Genomic DNA, 18,864 nt, shown 5'->3' with positions numbered 1-18,864 from the left:
TCCTCTGCACTTTAACAACTAACAGCCTCAAATCACTCTAAGATTGCCACATTGTTGACCTGACCTGGAATCGTACCCAGGACATCCAGGACCTCTGGTTCACCAGGCAGGGCCATTAACCACTCTGCTATGGCACTCTGATTAACATCATGTCAGAAAATGAAAGGAAACAAAAGTCTGACTATACTGTCAGAGTCAAGCTTTACAAAATGTAAGTTGTGTAAAAAAAAGTCTGACTATACTAAGTTGTTATTTGTTTGTTTAAGTCAGGCTATGCTCTACTCAGAGTCATAAGTTTACAAAATGTACTAAAGTATAGTGAACGTCTGTGCGGTTTGTCTCCATCACTGAAAATCACGTACATGTAAATAGATATAAAACTGCTGTCCTGTGCAGTTGGGGTGAAAAAACACAACCATTTCACTCCTAATAATACCTATTTGATTTGACATCCTGACTTGCTGCTGTGGCTGAGCCTTGAACCTGTTACCTGCAGCTCACTAGTCAGTGACTCTATCCATTCACCTACAGCTGTTTGCTTGGAGTCTGTAGTTCTAAAACGTTTGGTTGTCAACCCCCCAAATTGACATGTATTTGGGCAGTGGACCCCAATGTGAAAAGTAACACATTTGTTTTAAGTTATTCAATGTTAGGGACCAAAAAAAGTCACTACAAGTTATTACCAATCAACTCTAAATTGCCTGAAACATACTCCTAACAGGTTTTTGGGGGGACAATTTTGGCCTCCACACTTAGTGACTTTTTCGGATTTAACTTTCGTTTCGGTAGTGACAAACTTTCGTTTCGGTAGTGACACAATGGTGAAAAAATAAATGTATTTGTCTTGTTTGTTGTTCAAGTCAAAGCACCTTGAAGGCTGTATTTCTTGGCCAAGAGTTAGCTCAATGGGTTGAGACGCAGTATTCATGATCCAGAGGCCATGAGTTCAAATCCCACTGGTGTCTTTACTGTGATGCTTCCCTTTGCAGACTAACTTCTAGAAAAACAAGTTAAAACCACCAGGAAACCTGTAACTCTCAGCCAACAGCTTAGCTCAACTGGTAGAGCGTCTGTCCAATAACATGACTTGACCCTGACTTGAGTGGGTTCTATTCCCACTCGAGTCAAGTGTCCCCGGTAAGTTGGGGCGACGGATAAATTGACTGATATCCTTAGTGATGCTTCCCTTTGCAGACTAACTTCTAGAAAAAACAAGTTAAAACCACCAGGAAACCTGTAACTCTCAGCCAACAGCTTAGCTCAACTGGCAGAGCGTCTGTCCAATAACATGACTTCAGTGGGTTCGAATCCCACTCGAGTCAAGTGTCCCCGGTAACTTGGGGCAACGGATAAATTGACTGATATACTTAGTGATGCTTCCCTTTGCAGACTAACTTCTAGAAAAACAAGTTAAAACCACCAGGAACCCTGTAACTCTCAGCCAACAGCTTAGCTCAACTGGTAGAGCGTCTGTCCAATAACATGACTTGACTTGACTTGAGTGGGTTCGATTCCCACTCGAGTCAAGTGTCCCCGGTAACTTGGGGCAACGGATAAATTGACTGATATCCTTTGTGATGCTTCCCTTTGCAGAATAACTTCTAGAAAAACAAGTTAAAACCACCAGGAAACCTGAAACTCTCAGCCAACAGCATAGCTCAACTGATAGAGTGTCTGTCCAATAACATGACTTGACTTGACTTGAGTGGGTTCGATTCCCACTCGAGTCAAGTCAAGTCAAGTTATTGGACAGACATAGAGCGTCTGTCCAATAACATGACTTGACTTGAGTGGGTTCGATTACAACTCGAGTCAAGTCAAGTCAAGTTATTGGACAGACGCTCTATCAGTTGAGCTATGCTGTTGGCTGAGAGTTACAGGTTTCCTGGTGGTTTTAACTTGTTTTCCTAGAAGTTATTCTGCAAAGGGAAGCATCACTAAGGATATCAGTCAATGTATCCGTTGCCCCAAGTTACCGGGGACACTTGACTCGAGTGGGAATCAAACCCACTCAAGTCAAGTCAAGTCATGTTATTGGACAGACGCTCTACCAGTTGAGCTATGCTGTTGGCTGAGAGTTACAGGTTTCCTGGTGGTTTTAACTTGTTTAAAACATGACTTGACTTGAGTGGGTTCGATTCCCACTCGAGTCAAGTCAAGTCAAGTTTTTGGACAGACATAGAGCGTCTGTCCAATAACATGACTTGACTTGACTTGAGTGGGTTCGATTCCCACTCGAGTCAAGTCAAGTTATTGGACAGACGCTCTATCAGTTGAGCTATGCTGTTGGCTGAGAGTTACAGGTTTCCTGATGGTTTTAACTTGTTTTTCTAGAAGTTATTCTGCAAAGGGAAGCATCATGAAGGATATCAGTCAATTTATCCGTCGCCCCAAGTTACCGGGGACACTTGACTCGAGTGGGAATCGAACCCACTCAAGTCAAGTCATGTTATTGGACAGACGCTCTACCAGTTGAGCTATGCTGTTGGCTGAGAGTTACAGGTTTCCTGGTGGTTTTAACTTGTTTTTCTAGAACTTATTCTTCAAAGGGAAGCATCACTAAGGATATCAGTCAATTTATCCGTTGCCCCAAGTTACCGGGGACACTTGACTCGAGTGGGAATCGAACCCACTCAAGTCAAGTCAAGTCATGTTATTGGACAGACGCTCTACCAGTTGAGCTAAGCTGTTGGCTGAGAGTTACAGGTTTCCTGGTGGTTTTAACTTGTTTTTCTAGAAGTTAGTCTGCAAAGGGAAGCATCACTAAGGATATCAGTCAATTTATCCGTCGCCCCAAGTTATCGGGGACACTTGACTCGGGTGGGAATCGAACCCACTCAAGTCAAGTCAAGTCATGTTATTGGACAGACGCTCTACCAGTTGAGCTAAGCTGTTGGCTGAGAGTTACAGGTTTCCTGGTGGTTTTAACTTGTTTTTCTAGAAGTTATTCTGCAAAGGGAAGCATCACGAAGGATATCAGTCAATTTATCCGTTGACCCAAGTTAACGGGGACACTGCAAAGGGAAGCATCACAGTAAAGACACCGGTGGGATTTGAACTCATGGCCTCCGGATCATGAATACTGCGTCTCAACCCATTGAGCTAACTCTTTGCCAAGAAATACAGCCTTCCTGGTGCTTTGACTTGAACAACAAACAAGACAAATACATTTATTTTTTCACCATTGTGTCACTACCGAAACGAAAGTTTGTCACTACCGAAACCAAAGTTAAATCCGAAAAAATCACTAAGTGTGGAGGCCAAAACCGTCCCCCAAAAGACCTGTTAGGAGTACGTTTCAGACAATTTAGAGTTGATTGGTAATTTTCGTTTCGGTAAAATTTATTTTTCGGTAAAATTTATTTTACCGAAACAAAAGTTAAATCCGAAAAAATCACTAAGTGTGGAGGCCAAAATCGTCCCCCCAAAAACCTGTTAGGAGTACGTTTCAGGCAATTTAGAGTTGATTGGTAGTACTTTGTAGTGACTTTTTTTTGGTCCCTAACATTGAATAACTTAAAACAAATGTGTTACTTTTCACATTGGGGTCCAATGCCCAAATACATGTCAATTTGGGGGGTTGACAACAAAACGTTTTAGAACTACAGACTCCAAGCAAACAGCTGTAGGTGAATGGATAGAGTCACTGACTAGTGAGCCGCAGGTAACAGGTTCAAGGCTCAGTCACAGCAGCAAGTCAAGATGTCAAATCAAATAGGTATTATTAGGAGTGAAATGGTTGTGTTTTTTCACCCCAACTGCACAGGACAGCAGTTTTATATCTGTTTACATGTACGCGATTTTCAGTGATGGAGACAAACCGCACAGACGTTCACTGTACTTTAGTACATTTTGTAAACTTATGACTCTGAGTAGAGCAGCCTGACTTAAACAAACAAATAACAACTTAGTATAGTCAGACTTTTTTTTACACAACTTACATTTTGTAAAGCTTGACTCTGACTCAGTATAGTCAGACTATTGTTTCCTTTCATTTTCTGACATGATGTTAATCAGAGTGCCATAGCAGAGTGGTTAGTGGGCCTGCCTGGTGAACCATAGGTCCTGGATGTCCTGGGTACGATTCCAGGTCAGGTCAACAATGTGGCAATCTTAGAGTGATTTGAGGCTGTTAGTTGTTAAAGTGCAGAGGACACATTTCACGTATGTGCCTAACAGTATATACTTAGCGAGCACACTGACGTTATTGTCACTACGTATTCGGCCCGTTTTTTGAACCCTAACTAGTCCTTCATATTTTTAGCTACAAACTCCGTTCCAACTCTACAACGTTCGGCCTACTTAGGACGTATCGGCTACCATTTGAATTTTAGAGAATACCTTAGTGATTTTTTCGGATTTAACTTTCGTTTCGGTAGTGACACAAAAACGTTTCGGTAGTGACACAATGGTGAAAGAAAAAATTACTCCACTACAAAGTTTTGGGGGGACGATTTTGGCCTCTAAACTTAGTGATTTTTTCTGATTTAACTTTCGTTTCGGTAGTGACACAAAAACGTTTCGGTAGTGACACAATGGTGAAAAAAAATTACTCCACAACAAAGTACTGCCAATCAACTCTAAATTGCCTGAAACGTACTTCTAACAGGTTTTTAGGGGGAAAATTTTGGCCTCCACACGTAGTGATTTTTTCAGATCTAACTTTCGTTTCGGTAGTGACACAAAAACGTTTTGGTAGTGACACAATGGTGAAGAAAAAAATTTACTCCACGACAAAGTTTTGGGGGGGACGATTTTGGCCTCTACACTTAGTGATTTTTTCGGATTTAACTATCGTTTCGGTAGTGACACAATGGTGAAATTTTTTTTTTACTCCACTACAAAGTACTACCAATCAATCTAAATTGCCTGAAACGTACTCCTAACAGGTTTTTGGGGGGACGATTTTGGCCTCCACACTTAGTGATTTTTTCGGATTTAACTTTCGTTTCGGTAGTGACACAAAAACGTTTCGGTAGTGATACAATGGTGAAAAAAAAAAATTACTCCACTACTAAGTACTACCAATCAACTCTAAATTGCCTGAAACGTACTACTAACAGGTTTTTGGGGGGACGATTTTGACCTCCACACTTAGTGATTTTTTTCGGATTTAACTTTCGTTTCGGTAGTGACACAAAAACGTTTCGGTAGTGACACAATGGCAAAAAAAAAAATTACTCCACTACAAAGTACTACCAATCAACTCTAAATTGCCTGAAACGTACTCCTAACAGGTTTTTGGGGGGACGATTTTGGCCTCCAAACGTAGTGATTTTTTCGGATTTAACTTTCGTTTCGGTAGTGACACAAAAACGTTTCGGTAGTGACACAATGGTGAAAAAAAATTACTCCACAACAAAGTACTACCAATCAACTCTAAATTGCCTGAAACGTACTCCTAACAGGTTTTTGGGGGGACGATTTGAGTTACAAATGTTCGCTTTAAAAGAATATACATATTCATGATACATATATTTTTTTAATAGCAGTTCTACAAGCTCATCGAGCTCAGTTCGGGGGTGAAAAAAATGGGTTACGAAAATCGTGGGATAAAAAGAGAAAATAAAGTGTATTTGAAACAAAACATTAAACAGATCACTAATAGGCTTACACACCTAATTAACAACTCAGTGATTTTTGTCATTTTTTTGTAATACTTTTCAATCTGTATTTCATGAACCGATAACAAACCAAGCTAACCGTCCACCATAAACTCAACACAATATTAGTCCGGCCATTTCGGGCAAAAATCGTGCACTTTACGATAAAAGCATGACATTTGGCACACAGTTAGGGCATGCCATAAGGAACATTTTTGGCTATAGGGCCATCGCAGATTTGTCCCGTGGTAACCATGGCAGCCATTTTCCAAAATGGCCGCCACCTGCTGTCATCTTACCAATAAGTCAGGTGCTAGTCCACCTAGGATCTTGATTCTGGTGACGAATCCTACATTTTGAAGGATGAGGAATACAGTGGTACTATTTACGACATGCTACTACCTAACTACATATATCTGGCATTCAGTTAATCAAATAATTGTAAACCCATCAAAATATGTAATGATGTAGTACAGTACATGCTTTCAAACTGATACGTGAGAGTCAAGAATGCAGTACTTCACTGTTTCTTTTATTAGTAGTAGTATTGCATAATTATTTTAAATGGACTATAAGACACAACAAAGACAGAGTACTCATGAGTCACAGCCTAATGGCATATAGACCAATTATTTGTTAACCAACATTGAGACTGGACGCACAGGTGAATGTTTCACACAATCAATTCTCAACCTGTTGTTTTGGGGTGTGCTGGTTTCAGCACAACCCAATCCTCTCTTGTGTGTTGGCTAGTGAGGCGCGTCCTAGCGAGACCTGATAGAATGGGTTTCATTGCACACATACTGCTTCCGCACATACTGGTTCTCAGCAGTGTGACGTCGGCACATACTGGTTCTCAGCAGTGTGACGTCGTCTGTTAAGGTCTATTCAATAAAGCCAGATAATCTACACAATGTTATTTGCACAGTCCACCACAGTAGCAAAGGGCAGTGCATCCCTTTTTGCAACCACAGCGGAAGAGTTCCCGTTGCCAGGACCAGCACATCTGTGTCTACTGTGCGTATTGTCAGCTTGCTATACCCTTCCTTCACAGCATCTTCTAGGTGTAATATGACGCGAGTATCAGCCTCCTCATCAGGGCCGGAGTGGGACAAATCTGGCCGGGAGATACACGCCCACCCAGGCCACCCTGCGCGCGCACAGCGCGCGCCGTTTTTTTTGGGGGGCCTTATTTTTGGGGGGCCTTACAAAAGGGGGGCCTTTTTGGGGGTTAAAGGTAGGGGGGAGGCCCGCAGCTGCACTGAGCTGCAAGCAACACTGACTGCATTGAATTGAAATTGACTGTGGTTGGCCTGGCTTGAGCTTAGGAGAGATTTTTTTTTGCTGCATCACTTAAGCGCCGCGCTGGCTGTGGATGGCTGGCCTGACCTGATATTTTTTTTTATGCAAAAAAAAAAAAGAAGTAGGATTAGTCACCAGAATCAAGATCCTAGGTGGTCTAGCGCCTGAGTTATTGGTAAAATAACAGCATATGGAGGCCATTTTGGAAAATGGCTGCCATGGTTACCACAGGACAAATCTGCGATGGCCCTATAGCCAAAAATGTTCCTTATGGCATGCCCTAGCTGTCTGCCAAATTTCATGGTTTTATCGTAAAGTGCACAATTCCATCAAAATATGGCGCGAAACGCCTCCACTACAGTATTAGTCCAGGGGCCAACACTGATATTTTCACAAATTGGTATCACCTAAGGTGACCGTAAAGTTTTTGTATTTTTGTCTTCCTACATGTCTCTAGTTTATATTTTGGTATGATAACCCTTCCAATCTTGTAGCTTAATGGCAGTTATCACTACCTGCCGGCTAATGTATCCGGTAGGAGACACAAAGTAGAATCTTTGTGTCTCCTACCGGAAATACACCCAGGCATCAAATTATTGCGACAAAAAACAAAATATATCAATGTATTCAAGGCTTCATGGGGTGTGCAATTGATAACTTTTCAGATTTTTGGTGTTTGCAAAAAGACTGCTTTCCATAAGCTTGTAAAAGTTGACCCTCCTTCGGTCTAGGGTGGTCATAGCTGAATGGGTAGAGACTCATGATTTATTTTCTATCAATTGCACACCCCATGAAGCCTTGAATACATGGATATATTTTGTTTTTTGTCGCAATAATTTGATGCCCGGGTGTATTTCCGGTAGGAGACACAAAGATTCTACTTTGTGTCTCCTACCGGATACATTAGCCGGTAGGTAGTGATAACTGCCATTAAGCTACAAGATTGGAAGGGTTATCATACCAAAATATAAACTAGAGACATGTAGCAAGACAAAAATACAAAAACTTTACGGTGACCCTAGGTGGTACCAAAATATGGCTTGGCCCCTAGACTATATATATAGCGTTTATTTATTTTTTATTAATTTTTTTAAGCGAACGTTATTTGCTTCTGGGGGGTCCTGGAACGCAATATTTTCAGATGGGGGTCCACGGACAAATACAGAACATCTTGGGGGTCCTTGACATGAAAAAAGAAGAGGGAACCACTGATATTAAAGTTAGTAAAAAGGATTTAAAAGACATTTGTAGAATCCCCCCTGGAGCAAAGATTTGAGTAAAAATGTTTGCTTACAAAAATATATACATTCAAAGATTTGCACACAATTTCACGATTCTTTAAAAAAAAAATAGTAGATCTGCAAGCTCATAGCGCGGCACCGAGTGCCGCGCTACGAGCTTGTAGATCTGCTATTTTTGAATAGCCCAAATAAATCTTAAAATGACACAGATGCGTTCCCGGTCTTTAAGGGTTAATCACCTTTGTATGGTTCGAGTGTTCCAGCCAAACCGCGGCTCCCTGCTAGCGTAGTGCTACGCTTTCATCACTTGGCCCACAGTGATAAGCCATTACCCTGATAGGGCATTTGAAGGTGATGCTTTTCTTTAACCCAATAAGACCGGGAACGCATCTGTGTGTAACCACTTTATCCATATTGTATACTTTGACTATTCAAAAATAGTGAAAATGTATGCAAATCTTTGAATAAGTTTTTTTTTTTTAAGCAAGCATTTGTAACTCAAATATTTGCTTCTGGGGGGTCCCTGGAACAACATATTTTGAGATGGGGGTCCGCGGCCGGATGCATATAATTTTGGGTGGTCCTTGAAATGAAAAAGTTTCAGAACCACTGATGTAGAAACATAAGTTTTTCAAAAAACTGTTTTAAAACTGATTTAAAAGACATTTGTGGAATCCCCCAGAAGCAAAGATTTGAGTTACAAATGTTTGCTTTAAAAAAAGAAAAAAAATGTATATTCAAAGAGTTGCACACATTATCCACGATTTTTCTCAAAAGAAATAGCAGATCTACAAGCTCATAACGCGGCACTCGGTGCCAAGTTATGAGCTTGTATATCTGCTACTTTTGAATAACCCAAAGGAATCTTAAGAATGACACACAGATGCGTTCCCGGTCTTAATGGATTAAAAAAAGTTTCATGAAAAGATTATGAACTCTCTCCTTCCTATCCAACAACGGCAAAAAAAAAAAGGTTTGGGCTATACAAGAGGACCAGGGTGATGATAGATGCTCTTTTTATTTATTTATTTAAAAATATGGAGATAAGCACCAGGCCGTGCTCATTGAAGAGAGAGAGAGAGAGAGAGAGAGAGAGAGAGAGAGAGAGAGAAAGAGAGAGAGAGAGAGAGAGAGAGAGAGAGAGAGAGAGAGAGAGAGAGAGAGAGAGAGAGAGAGAGAGAGAGAGAGAGAGAGAGAGAGAGAGAGAGAGAGAGAGAGAGAGAGAGAGAGAGAGAGAGAGAGAGAGAGAGGGGGGGGGGGGGATCACAGAAGGATTTTTGGAGACGCTGACACCCCTCCACTGTTGTTTGTCCTTACCTAACACCTTGTCACGGGTCTTAACCCATTAAGACCTGAACTTTTCTGAAAAACGTATGTTTCTATAGAGCACGCAGTCTGACGTAATTTACACATCCTAGGTTTGTCTACCTGGTTCGCGGATTTCCACCCCCATTCTGAATCCCCATAGACGTGTTTAATATCGCGTCAAATAAGAACTGTGTTCCAAAAATAAACAAATGATCCCGGCGGTTTGACTCTTATGGATATGAAGCATCAACTGACGGTGAGAAAACGATAATGTTACTTCCACCAAATTAGTTAATTTTTTGCCAGAAACAGACTGTTTCAAATATAAGTGACTTACTATCATAAACGATACAGAGCCTCCCCCCTGACAATATCGCCGAGACAGTTTGTTTATTTTTGGACCACAATTCTTATATGAGACGATTCTATGATGACCCAATGTTATTCTCCATAGATGAACGAGTGACGTCAGGACTTCTGTACTCTATATCAGTGGTGGTGTCAAACCTTTCCAAGTCAAGGACCCCAAAAATGAGATGCATTTGGCCGCCGACCCCCATCTAAAGACATGTTGTGCCAGGGACCACCAGAGGCAAAGATTTGCTTGATTTTTCAAAAATAGCAGATCTACAAGCTCATAGCGCGGCACTCGGTGCCGCGCTATGAGCTTGTAGATCTGCTATTTTTGAATAGCCAAAGTGTAAAATAATGCTTTTTAGCCCAAATGAAAAAATAATGACACAGATTGCGTTCCCGGTCTTAAAGGGTTAAGACGTTAACACTTTTTTGTCCGTGTCCCTGGAGGTTTGGAGGCGGGCTGCTTCTCTCCACCCAAACTCAGGGCGTAGCGGTTTAGAGGACGTCGTCAGGACACGGCCGCTTATACATGTTAACCCATTAACACCGGGAACGCATATCTGCGTGTCATGTTTTTGATTTATTTGGGATACTCGGAAAAAATAGCAGATCTACAAGCTTGTAGAACTGTATTTGAAAAATTGTGAAAATGAGTGCAAATCGTTTTATATAACACAGCAACATGAAAGAAAATAAAATAAAAATAAAAATCAGGATTTGGGACATATTTGTACAATCCCCCCCAAAAGCAATGATTTGACTTCAAAATATTCACTTTAAAAAAAAATACAAGATTTGCACACATTTTCACGATTTTTCAAAACAAATAGCAGATCTACACGCTTATAGCACTATGAGCTTGTCGATCTGCTATTTGTTTTCAATAGCCAAAATACATCTTAAAAAATGACACAGATGAGGCCCCCGGTCTGAAGGGGTTAATGTCGTCCCCCCCCCCCCCCCTTTTTCTTTTCCCCCCCTTAACTCCGCCACTGCATTAGATTGATGGCTCAGCACTAGCTTCCCATTGATCAATCAGACACAATCTGTGTCTCAAATGAACCCGGGGGCCAGGGGGATTTGTGCATTCTTCCAACGCGGGAACCATCCCATCCCTCGGGGGGTTATAGATGACAGTGTGGCTGGCTGCGGCGCGTTCCGATCGATCGATTGTTTTTCAACTTATTTGTGTAAATACTTTGTATAACCTTGTGGATTTATCATCTATGACTCTCCCTTTGCCAGCCCGCGGGCGGGGTATTAAGGACAGGATACATAACACGGGGTACAATACATTATTATTACCGGGTGTGCAGGCCAGGCTAGGCATGGACTAGTGTAGTCAAGTACTGTACTCAAGTTCAACGGTATTTTTACTTTACTGGAGTATTTACAATTTTCAGTAATTTTACTTCTACTCCATAACATCTCAGAGGCAAATATTGCACTTTTACTCCACTACAATTATTTGAAAACTAGTCACTTTGTAGATTTTGATTATTATTACAAAACCACTACAGCCCTAAATACATAATACTAAATACAAAATACATAAGTCGCGATGTGACGCACTGTGAGCTTGTAGATCTGCTATTTTCAAAAGATTTTTACGCATTTTATACATCAGAAAACTTTGTGAAATGGGACATTCATGATGCATAATGAGTACTTTCTACTTTTGGTACTTTAAGTACATTTTGAATCCCGGACTTTTACTTGTAACAGAATATTTCTGCATTGCAGTATTGATACTTTTACTTAAGTAAAGAAATGTAGTAGTTTTTCCACCCCAGCTTGTACTGTAATTTGTTTTCATCTTATATGTGATCAAGTCTGGAGAAGGATTAAGGGAACGCCGAGAATTAATTATGCATTTCATCAGTATGATGGATATACCACACATTCAACTCCAAAGCATAAGATATTTCCCCCGAGAACAGCGACAGAGGTCTTGGCCCTATCCTATCTATCTATCGTATCTATCCTTGGCTGCTGGAACCTTGGAGAAATACTGTCAGTTCTCTCTGTAGATGAAACTGTACTGACATTAACTCTTTAAGACCGGGAACGCATCTATGTGTTATTTTTAGATTTCGCTGGGCTATACGAAAAAATAGCAGATATACAAGCTCATAGCGCGGCACCGAGTGCCGCGCTATGAGCTTGTAGATCTGCTATTTTTGAAAAGTTGTGCAAATATTCAATTTTTCTTTTGGCAGACATTTATAACTCAAATCTTTGCTTCTGGGGGTTCCTGGAACTAAATATGTTACAAATGTTCGCTTTAAAAAATGTATAATCCAAGATTGTGCCACGAATTTTCACGAAAAATAGCTGATCTACAAGCTCATAGTGCGGCACCGAGTGCCGCGCTATGAGCTTATAGAGCTTATTTGTGAATAGCCATAGAAATCTAAAAATGACACAGAGATGCATTCCCGGTCTTAAAGAGTTAAAATGGAAGATGGTTTTAATATTCCCTCCTCCCATGGAGATGGATTAAACTATTACTTCTGGCTAGATTGTTATAAGATTGTAACAAATAGGGCGCCGATCGGGTTGATCGATCGTAGTTTGAATCAGGAGTTTGACTTTTCTCTCGTATAGCCTACTACAGCATCAAAGTGGCCGGAGTGTTTGTGTGTGTGTGTGTGTGTGTGTGTGTGTGTGTGTGTGTGTGTGTGTGTGTGTGTGTGTGTGTGTGTGTGTGTGTGTGTGTGTGTGTGTGTGTGTGTGTGAGTGAGTGAGAGAGTGAGTTCCTGTTTTTCTGGATCCTGTTGTGGACCCACCAAGGGTCTTTGAGAGAGTGTGCCAGGGGTCCCGAGCCTAATGAGTAGCCTATAGGACCAAATGAATCTGCCAGCTAGTGCAAAAAAAAAAAGATAAAGTCTGGCCACGCGAGGCTACCAGAAGAGGACTAACAGTCATCATTCAGATCACTCGCAATGATGACAAAACTGACTCATCATAACCACTATGAATCTATATCCATACAATTATGAATTAGACTATTTATTTTAACCTAACATATATGTTCTTATCGGTGCCCAAAGGATGCCTATAGTCAATATGGGGGTCTATGACAAAAGAGTTTTGAAAAGCCCTGGAGTCATAATTGCACCAAACTTCACTAAGTTCAAACTTAGCCTAGTTATAGCTTAAATGGCTTTAAAAAAAGCCATTTAGACCAGGAAAGCATCAGCTGTGTCATTTTTTGTTTTCTTTGGCTATTCAAAAATAGCAGATCTACAAGCTCATAGCGCGGCACCGAGTGCCGCGTTATGAGCTTGTCGATCTGCTATTTTTTGAAAAATCGCGAAAATGTGTGCAAATCTTTAAATATATACATAGTTTTAGGCAAACATTTGTAAAATATTGTTGTTCCAGCTACCCCCCCCCCCCCCCAGAAGCAAAGATTTGAGTTACAAACGTATATATATATATATATTTTCAAAGATTTGCACACATTTTCAAGATTTTTCAAAAATAGCAAGTTCATAGCGCGGCACTCGGTGCCGCGCTATGAACTTGTATATCTGCTATTTTTGAATAGCCAAAGAAATCTAAAATGACAGAGACACTTTCCCGGATTGAATTTGTTTAAGCTATAACTAGGCTAAGTGAACTTAGTATGAGGTGGTCCAACTGGCCCCTGGTGTGTAGAGCAGCCAGGAAGAGTGAAACTCACTCACAATTGCCATTCTTCCCCCCCAAAAAAAACATACATTGTCATCACATGCCGCAAACATAAAGTGGAGGGAGGAGGTCGGTCATACAGCCTCCTCCTGGCAGATATTTGCCCTCTGCTGAGCGCAACTGTTTTCACAGCATTTTTCATGTCCAACGCCGTCTCCCCCCACACAGTGACCGTCTCCCCCCACAGTGACCCACTTGCTCTCCATTGACCGAGGACATACTACGTGCGGGCCAGACAGTTGACAAATGCAGCCTCGTGCGGAGGAATGACGCAGGCAGCTGGGGTTAAGATGCTGATGTTTGCTGTCGAGACAGAGAGAGAGAGAGAGCGAGAGACACACAGACAGACAGACAGACAGACAGACAGACAGAGAGAGAGAGAGAGAGAGAGAGAGAGAGAGAGAGAGAGAGAGAGACACACACACACACACACACACACACACACACACACACACACACACACACACACACACACACACACACACACACACACACACACACACACACACACACACACACACACACACACACAGAGAGAGAGACAGAGAGAGCGAGAGACACACACACACACACACACACACACACACACACACACACACACACACACACACACACACACACACACACACACACACACACACACACACACACACACACACACACAGACACACACACAGACAGACAGACAGACAGACAGACACACACAGACAGACAGACACAGACAGACAGACAGACAGACAGACAGACAGACAGACAGACAGACAGACAGACAGACAGACAGACAGACACACAGACACACAGACACAGAGAGAGAGAGAGAGAGAGAGAGAGAGAGAGAGAGAGAGAGAGACAGAGACAGAGAGAGAGAGAGAGACACACACACAGAGAGACAGAGAGAGAGAGACAGAGAGAGAGAGACAGACAGACAGACAGACAGACAGACAGACAGACAGACAGAGGGAGAGTGTTCCACCTCAGGCGGTGTCAGCTCTGACCTTATTTGTCATAAGTGTGTCCGTTGTTCCTCCATCTCACCGAGACAAAGGCCAGGGATCCTTACTGTATGAGGAACATACATTTTTAATGCAACATCCTCATCAATTCCAACCACATGAGGACTGAATGGAATGCCAATGGCGTTTGGTTCAGCCAGTGGTGGAAAAACTATTCACATTTCTTACATATTCTGTTACAAGTACAATTCTGGAATTCAACATTTACTTGAGTAAAAGTACACAAGAATTGGTATCAAAATGTACTCAAAAGTACCAAAAGTACTCATTATGCAGAATGTCACAAGTTTTCAAATGTATAGGCATGTTTTGAAAATAGCAGATCTACAAGCTCACAATGCGTCGCATCGTGACGCGGCGTGAGCTTGTAGATCTGCTATTTTCAAATGGCTGTATGTAATGTATATGCTGTAGGGCTGAAGTGGTTAATGTATGCTTTGTAATAATAATCAAAATCAACAAAGTAACTTAGTAACTAAAGTTCAAATAATTGTAGTGGAGTAAAAGTACAATATTTGCCTCTGAGATGTAGTGGAGTAGAAGTAAAAGTAGTGACAATTGGAAATATTCCGGTAAAGTAAAAATACCTCAAAAGTGTAGGCCTACTTAAGCACTGTACTTAATGAGTACCGTACTTAGTTACTTTACACGACTGCGTTCTGCACACACAATAACAAAGGGAGACAATGTGTCAATAATGAGCATGAGCCCATGGCGAAGGACGCGTGTTCTAAACTTTAGCCTCTTTAATTATTTTCTAATTAACCTTCGCTGGTCTGGAACTGGGGAAGGGGAGGGGAAAAAAAGGTTGTTATTGAAAAGTGTTCAGTGTTCACACACACACACACACACACACACACACACACACACACACACACACACACACACACACACACACACACACACACACACACACACACACACACACACACACACACACACACACACACACGGTTTGTCATTTAATATGCTGCACTAATAATGTATTTGTTCAGTGTTAGACAGTGGTGGAAACATACTCACATTTTTCTACAAGCTCACAATGTGTCGTGTTGTGAGCTTGTAGATCTGCTATTTTCAAATGTCCGAAATGTATATAGGGCTGAAGTGGTTAATACTGTATATGTTTAGTAATAATAATCAAAATCTACAAAGTAACTAGTAACTAAAGTTTTCAAATAATTGTAGTGGAGTAAAAGTACAATATTTTTCTCTGTGATGTAGCAGAGTAGAAGTAAAAGTAGTGAAAATTGGAAATACTCCATTAGATAGTTCAGGAGCTACGTTGATTTAAAGTTTGTATTTTTCACACCCAAAAATCCAGGACGGACACAACATATGGTAAAAAAAACAAAAAACATATGGGACAATAATTGGCTCTGGGAACATCAACATTCATTAACTAGACACCTTAAGGATTCTAAAAAGGAAAAATAAAAATATGTATTTCGGGTTCATGGGTGCATGGGACCCCCGACCCCCCTATTCCTACCAGACTATTAGCTTGGGTTCCCCATCGATGATGTCACTGGTAGGCGGGTTTCTGAACTGTCCACAGCCCTCTTCTGAGACACAGACAGAGTAGACAGAAATGGTGCCATACTATAATGAGTATTAATGAGGACCAATTTTATGAAGATAGGTTCAAATGGGTGAAGTCATCCTTTAAGTACAATTTTGAGGTATTTTTTACTTTAGTGGAGGTAACACAAGGCCACAAGGCCACAAGGCCACGGCCACAAGGCTCCAAAGAGTAGACTGGTCCACAAATACATTTTGGGGTAATTTATTTACCTCAAAGTTAATTAAACAGCCGACACATACAAAAAATACATAACACTGGCCAAAAACGAAGTAATAAAAATAGAACATACGGAATAAACACTTGACGGCTAAACTCAGTAAAAAACTACAAATCACAACCTAAAGAAAGTGAAACACAGGGACCCTGGCAAGTACAGTAGCTCTTCCATGGTGTTGTCACCTGCAAGCCACACTGACCTCATATTACATGCTTTTTAACCAGGTGGGATAAACCAAAGCACCATGAAGGTAATTTGTATCCATCATCTCAAACGAGGCAAACCAAGGCCCATGGGTTCATCTACAATTACATGAACACTTCATAAACATATTGTCAATGAATACACTTCAATACATATTTCAGGCACCAAACACATACAATTAAAATGCTAAATATCATTAAAACAAACACCCCTCCTCCTCTGCAGTGCTTGGCCCATTCCAATCAACAGGATTGCCAGCACTGCAGAGTAGATGCAGGTGACCAAACAAATCATTTAACTTCAGTGTCAATAAATACACATAATACACATATTTTAACAATCCAGCTGGTGTTGTCCATTGATCATTTTCACTCAGCTGTGTGGTGTGTGTGTGTGTGTGTGTGTGTGTGTGTGTGTGTGTGTGTGTGTGTGTGTGTGTGTGTGTGTGTGTGCGCGCGCGCGCGCGTGCGTGCGTGCAAATGGCACAATGGCTGCCCCGTGACACCAATACTTTTGTAATTTTTACTCAAGTAAAGGGCCCACATTACAGGTACTTTTACTTGTAACAGAGTACTTCTACTTTGTGGTATTGCTACTTTTTACTTAAGCATTTGAGTACTTCTTCCACCACTGAAGTATAAGTACAGGGTAGTACAGTAGATTACATCCCAGCCCATTGTGTCAACGCGTTGATGTGATCCGCATTGGAACCAACCTTTATCTTGTCACTGACGCATTCTGAGCCCATACAGCCTGATACAGCTCTGAAATGCCATCAGACAACCAGGACGATACAGGCAGCCGTCTGCTTACGTTAGCAAAGGAGATACGGAGGGCAGGAAAGGGAAACCATTAATCCATTTAGAACGGGTACGCATCTGTGTGTGATTGTTTAGATTTCTTTGGGCTATTTTTTAGAAACATCATGATTTTTTTGCAAATATTCAAATGTATATATTTTTCAAAGTGGTATTTTTAACTCAAATCTTTGCTTCTGGGGGATTCTACAAATGTCTTCTAAATCCTAACTTTTTTTTTCTTTTACTTATGTTGCTATAATATCAGTTGTTAACTTTTTTCATGTCACGGACCCCCAAAATGATATGTATTTTTTTGCGGACCCCCCTCCCCATCTCAAAATGTTTTGTTCCAGGGACCGCAGAAGCAAAGATTTGAATCAAAATGTATTTATATATATTAAAATATTAGCATTTTTTAAAAACGATTTTTTCAAAAATAGCAGATCTACAAGCTCATAGCGCGGCACCGAGTACCGCGCTATGAGCTTGTAGATCTGCTATTTTTGATTTTTTGAATAGCCAAAATACATCTTAAAATGACACGGATGCGTTCCAGGATTGAGTGGATTAATCCGGCACTTCGCCGCTTTCATCCGCTATCATCCGTGACGTCGTTCCCGTTACAGTTTGTTTTGGTCCAACGTGTAGCCTACTCTGTCATTATAATGAGAGAGGCTTTCAATTAGACAGGGTCCACGACGACGGGGACTTTAAATGTCACAGTGCCAGGTCCCTGACATTTCTCTGTTTGATATGGAATCAGAAATGGGAGTCAGGGAGTTCACGGGGAGAAACTAATCTGAATTTTCTCCCTCAATAACAAACTCCACCCTGTTACTGTCACTACGGCCTCAGAGGAGAAGGGGCTGGTTAGTAGAGCCACTTTAACTCATTAAGACCGGGAACACATCTGTGTGTAATTTTAAGATGTATTTGGCTATATTAAAAACATTGCAGATCAACAAGCTCATTATGAGCTTGTTGATCTGCTATTTCTTTTGAAAAATCGTGGAAATATGTGCAAATAATTGAATAATAATTTCTTAAAGTGAGCATTATTAACTCAATTATTTGCTTCTGGGGGGGTCCCTGGAACAAAACATTTTGAGACGGGGGTTGTGCGATATATTAATAAATAAATAATAGTTGCTGATTATACCCTATTCAATTTATATTTTTTCTTACTTGAGATCTGTCTATCCTGTTCATTATTTTGACCTTTTTGAGATACTCTGTTGATTTGCTTCAGTAATTACTGCATTACTTGTGAGTATGTAAAAAACAAAAACTAAATAAACAAAACGTTTAAAAAATAATAATAATAAAAGATAATAAATATAATTTTGGGTGGTCCTTGACATGAAAAAAAATTGAGAAACACTGATTATAACAAGTTTTTTTTTTTACGAAAAAACACTAGCAGATCTACAAGCTCATTGCGGAAACAATAGCAGATCTACAAGCTCATAGCGCGGCACTCGGTGCCGCGCTATGTAGCTTGTAGATCTGCTATTTCAGCATAGCCAAATACATGTACA

Source organism: Gymnoscopelus microlampas, assembly GCF_963454915.1.
Source record: "Gymnoscopelus microlampas genome assembly, chromosome: 22".
Lineage (NCBI taxonomy): Eukaryota > Metazoa > Chordata > Actinopteri > Myctophiformes > Myctophidae > Gymnoscopelus > Gymnoscopelus microlampas.
This window is presented reverse-complemented; position numbering follows the sequence as displayed.